Source organism: Apteryx mantelli, chromosome 3 (genome assembly GCF_036417845.1).
Source record: "Apteryx mantelli isolate bAptMan1 chromosome 3, bAptMan1.hap1, whole genome shotgun sequence".
Classification (NCBI taxonomy): domain Eukaryota; kingdom Metazoa; phylum Chordata; class Aves; order Apterygiformes; family Apterygidae; genus Apteryx; species Apteryx mantelli.
In genome coordinates, this window is record NC_089980.1 from 110,927,529 (window position 1) to 110,933,528 (window position 6,000).

The window sequence follows — 6,000 nt, forward strand, 5'->3', positions numbered from 1 at the left end:
ACTACATACAAAATGACACTGCAAGTATCTAGTCCTGAATTCACACAGGACAATAAAATTCCATCCAAGAATTTATGAAAATGTGTCAGTAATAACCAAGTGAAAGACCACTTTCCTTATTATCCACTGTTTCTGAATTGCCCTCAATTTGCAGGACTCAGAATAATCATATGAACAGATGTCTTAAGATAAACATCCAAAATAAGCCCTATTACATCTTCTGAGTAAATGCTGTAGGAAAAGAGGCATTCCAGGCCAAAAAAATACAAAGTGAATTAGGCACTACAAAGTTCAGAATCATGAAACAACCTTTAGCTCCTTGGTCTTGTAGCCACATCTACAATTCTGAATTCAGCACTTGAAGGGAGTAAAGTTATAATGCATGGTGAGAACAAAGACTGCATTTTAGATTCCACCTCTTTCCAGGACCACCTGGGAACTGAGAGTTTAAGCACCTTTGAGGATCTGGTACACATCTGTCCTCCGAGGGAATCAATACATCAAGGATGTATTCTCTGGGGACAAACAGAAGTGGCTGAAGAAGGTCAAGCTGTCATTGAAATTCTGCTGGAAGCAGGGTGTGCCAGCAAGAAGTCTGTAGACCCTCTACAGATATACAACTCCTAGGCATAAAATGGATTGATAGAAGATGGCATATACCCAGTGAAGCAGTAGAAAAGATCATTATGTTTGCCAAACCCACCAACAAAAGGAGACTCAGATGTTCCTTGGAATGGTGGGATTCTGGCAGATGCACATTCCTGTATGAACAACTACAGGATTGTGTGGCAGTTGGCATGCTTTGGGCCTGGCTGACAGCAGTGTAAGCATATGAACTTTAGTTAACTCTATAGGAGAAGTAGAGTAGCTTAGTTGTAAGAATAGAGGAGTATTCCTTAAGCATAAACAACCTGTTAATCACTGTGAAAGCTGTGAATGTGAAAAACTTCCAGAGGAGCAGATTATAAGCACCAGTGATGGTAGTAACCAGTTGTTGGCACTGAATGAATTCAAATGAGTAACCAAGAATCAGATATTCCCTGCCCAATCCTGTAACTGATGGTGTCCAGAGTCACTGAAGGAGTGAGAACCAGGGAGAACCAAGAGAGACCCCAGGGGACTCCATGGCCCTGTCCAGGGTGATGCGCATCATGGCTGGAACCACCACCACACTGACCTGCCCAGCTTCTCTCTTTTGGACAGTGTCATCTCTCCTGCAGAACAGGGAAGATGTGAAATTCATAAAATTGCCTATGCCTGTGATTAAAGCATTCTGATATCTAAGTCCATATAGTCTCTGCATTGTCATTTGCTCTTAACCTGCAACACCAAGTTATTTGGGCACTGTCAAGCTGTGCCCCTAAGCAGAGAGAGCCAAGAGAGTACAGCTTTGTATGAGCAGTCAATCTACTCATGGGAGTTCTTACCTCCAACTTTGGTGTGATGTTCTTACCAAAACCACATTAAAAAGTATATATGTTTTAAAGCTTCTTGGAACAGACTTAAGCTCTTCAAAATGACTAAAAGACACAAAACACACTAAAAATGACTAAATATACTCTACATGTGTAGACCATAACGAGTAAAAGAGTAGAGATGGAAGCAAGAAGATTGAAAAACCTGAATCCCACATATTATATCTGTTATCCCTCAAATGAGCAAAGTTAATCCATCTGTTTTAACAGCCTGTAGAAGACAAGCCCTTAGAGGAATAGACTTCTTCAGTAAACAGACTTATGCAATCATTTTCTTTGACCAAATGAAATTGATTCAGGTTATTAATAGTTGCATGACAAAAATCTAACTAATTCTTTTTGGAACTCACTGCATTGTACACAATTATTAAAAAAATAGACATTGAGTCTATATTGTATGTAATTCCAAAGCCACTAATTGAAAATGTATTATGAAAAGGAACGCACGGCTGAGATACTTTATTCAGTTCCAGTAACAGATTCAATGACATTTGCAGCAATAGCTCTCCATTATCTACATTGTATTACTTGGTAAATTTAGCAGAAAGAAGAAATGGGAAAATATGAACACAAGAAATATGAAAATAATGAAACTTTAATGTAGCACAAAAAGTGTGACAGATGTAATACCACAAAGAGTCATTAAATACTTCCCAGTCCATCTCTTTTTCTCTCTCTCATCCCGTCACTATCAATTATTCCTAATGTTTCTCCTTGTTCCTGCTAGACTTAAGGAAGCAAAATTAATTAATGCTTTTTACTTGTTATCTCTCCATCTAAACTGGTCACTGACATTTCAAGATGGTGAACCATGTGATATAAAATCTCTTTTAGTGGAGAAAATGATAACCACTTTATGAGATAAGCCATGAGTCATTTTAGTATTTGTTTGTTTCTAGTACTTACTTCTTTTAAAAAAGTCTAAACAATAACCATGGTTACAGTTCTTAGCTAACCCCCTTATATTTGCTTCTTGTTTTTAGACCCACAGCATATTCCAGTAGAACTTGTATTAGTCTTTTTAGCATGGATCAATGCAGATGAAAGAGTGCCCTGAGCAGAAATCATTTGTCCTTGTCAGCTGTGGATAACCAACTAATAAACTTAAAATAAAATTACATTGAAATAGCCTGATCTTCTTAGGTTTATTTAAAGTAATAAGTGCTATTAGGTCTCTAAGACCTAATTTAAAGTTGCAACAGCTTACAAGATGTACTGAACTCACCTAAAGCAATATTTTATATGGCAAGCTGAAATAGTCCAGCAAATAGAATAAAACCAATTTTTTTTCCACACAGATATGCTAAGAATGAGCTGTTTCTTCTGCAGACAAAATAATACCAGAAGTCAATTAATGATTACTTAATTCTGCTAATACTTCTTAGTTCAAAAATATTTCCTAATAAACATAAGCCATGAAAAAATACACAGTAATCAGTAAAATGTTAGTCACAGTCATTTTCATGATAGAAGTTGAGTCTATTCTCAGCCAATTTATTTGAATATTTAGAGAGATGTATTATCTATTAGATTTAAATAAGTGCAAGATCACTATTCTCTCATTTCTGCAGTGGGGTAGAAAGGTAACCTTCTACATCTTGGCAAACTCAGTTGTAGACATTAGGGCCTTGTTTCTACTTTGTTTTAAAATATACCTTTACAACAGCCATTAAAATCAGATTCAAGACTCCATTACAAAATAATGGGGAAAAACATTATTAGCAACTCTTAAAAAAAAAATCATAAACAAATAAATAGTTTTCCATTTGCCTCACATCTTGAATGAAGATAACAGACAGTTATGTTTTTTGCAATCTAGGACTTAATGATACAATTATAATTAGCTGGATTCATTCTATACGAAGTAAATATTAAAAGGCCATCTCTATATATGATACAACTATCACCAGTTAAAATCACAATTCTGCAAAATACAAAATTCCTTTGCATCTTATATTAGTGGCCCTATTCATACTAAAAGTCTATGCACATTCTCAAATACATTTAGGACTCAGAAGTTGGTAATATGAATATGAAGAATCAGAAAGAATACACCCATGAAATCTACTCTGTTTGTTGGCAAATTTGAGATATGGAGGAAATCAGTGATGACAGTTGTATATTTAAATTGTCTTCAGCTAGAAGGTGGTCCTAAACCTTTTCAGTTTGCAGATGGCGATTTCACTATGCAAATCAGATTTCTGGTGAGGAGACACAATGTGTTCATTTTCAATAGCAATTGCACAAGATATTTTAAAATGCGATAGCCAAACTTCTTGACAAGAATGGCTTTCTTGTCAAGATACAGGGTTTCTCTTGGCATCCCAATGAAAGTCCTTCTGATTTTATTCTGCTATCTTTTGTGCTGAAATTTTCCTCAACTTCCCCACTCAGACTGCAACTCTGGGAACTAATATCACGGCTAAGACAGCAGCCCAGCCTCCTACCTGGAATAAGGTCATGAAATCCAACACAGAGGAGAAGCCCACAGTTTTGTGGCCCAACAGACAGAATCTACCCCCACCCTCAATTCTTGAATGTTCTTTGTCATGCAAGATGACCCAGGAGAAATGTCTCCTGTAGCCTGAGTCCTTTCTTAAAAAAAAAAAAAAAAAAAAAAAAAGAGTCACCTTTAATTAGAACAAGAAATTATTATATTTTTCTCCAAATGAAACAGAGGGATTCCTCAGCAGGTTCAATACCAACTATCCTAGTTAAAACCCAAATGGAAAATAGATCACTATAATCTTTCTTGAATATATTTTCCTGGGAAATTTAAACATCATAAATAGCTCCAGTCTCAGGGAGTTTTTTAATCAAACAAACATACAAGATTTGCTAACATACTTTTTGAGACCTATGACACTGAAAATCTGAGAACTACGTTAGCCTGCTGATCACATGCTGTTTCTCCATCTATGGGAAATGTTATACACAAGGAGTAAAGCAGAAAATACCTGAGTATCTGAGCCTCTGTTAAAGAGAGTACTTTTCACAGCTCTCAAATTACCTTTGCCTGCTGAGAGTAGTAAAGTTTAAGAGGGGAGTAACTAAGCAACTTGTTCACCTAATAAATCTAATTAAGCCCACTTGTTTTCTCTTGGTTTCCTCTATTAACTGATATATGCTGCTTATAACCTGTGTTCTTTAGCAAAAAGAAGTAGATAGATTAGATATTTCTAATTTAACTCCCAATCTTCAGTGAAGTTAATAAGGCCTAGCATTTAATCTCTTTATTCTTGCATATACTCTTAAGACCTCTAGTTCACATAAAGTAATTGAGCTTTCCTAGGTCTGTGAGCCAGCACAATTACACATCTTACAGAATCTGAAAGGACAATATCAGAGGGCTCTGTGTTGCCTTGAGGAATGGAGGGAGGACATAAAATATTCTCTCAACAGCAGCTGTAGCCAGTTCATTAGCACATTTTCCTGTGAGTGGGCAAGCGAGCAGAAAAGAGAACTGAACAAGGTATTTTATCTCCTAGGCCAGTGATCTAAACACTTGGCTTTATTACAGCTCTGAGAGGCAAAATAGGACGAATACAGATTGAGAAGATCCTAGTGCTGTTTACATATGAGAGAAATATTTAGCTGACTAATCCCTAGCAAGCCAGAAGCACTTCCAAAACAGAGATGTGGTCAGCTGCAGAACTTCATGGCCAAAAATGAAAGTGACTACAGACTTCGGATGCCTTCAGCTGTAATTGGGCAGGGAAATTGGTGATTGGGAGTAGCCTGCATGGATTTGAAAAAGGGAAATCATGCCTGACCAGCCTGATAGCCTTCTACAACGAAAAGACTAGCTCAGTGGATGAGGGAAGAGCAGTGGATATGCTTTTTCTTGACTTTAGCAAGGCTTTTGAGGCTGTTTTCCATTACATCCTCATTGACAAACTGATGAAGTATGAACTAGATAAGTAGACAGTGACATGGACTGAAAACTGGCTGAACTACTGGGCTCAAAGGGTTGTGATCAGTAGCACAAAGTCCGGTCAGAGGCCACTCACTAGTGGTGTCCCAAGTGGTTGATGCTCTGGCCAAAACTGTTTAACGTCTTCATTAATGACCTGGAGGATGGGACCAAGTGCACCCTCAGCAAATTTGCAAATGATACAAAACTGGGAAGAGTGGCTGATACACCAGAGGGCTGTGTTGCCATTCACAGGGACCTCAACAGGCTGGAGAAATGGGCAGAGAGGAACCTCATGAAGTTCAACGACAGGAAATGGAGAGTCCTGCCCCTAGAGAGGAATAACCCCATGCACCAGGACTGACAGGGGACTGACTAGCTGGAAAGCAGCTTTGCAGAGAAGGACCTGCAAGTCCTTGTGGACACCAAGTTGTGCATGAGGCAGCAATGTGCCCTTGTGTCCAAGAAGGCCAACAGCCTCCTGGGCAGCATTAGGCAGAGCGTTGCCAGCAGGTTGTGGGAGGCAATCCTTCCCCTCTACTAAGCACTAGTGAGGCCACACCTGGAATGCTGTTTCCAGTGCAGGGCTCTCCAGTACAAGAGAGACATGAA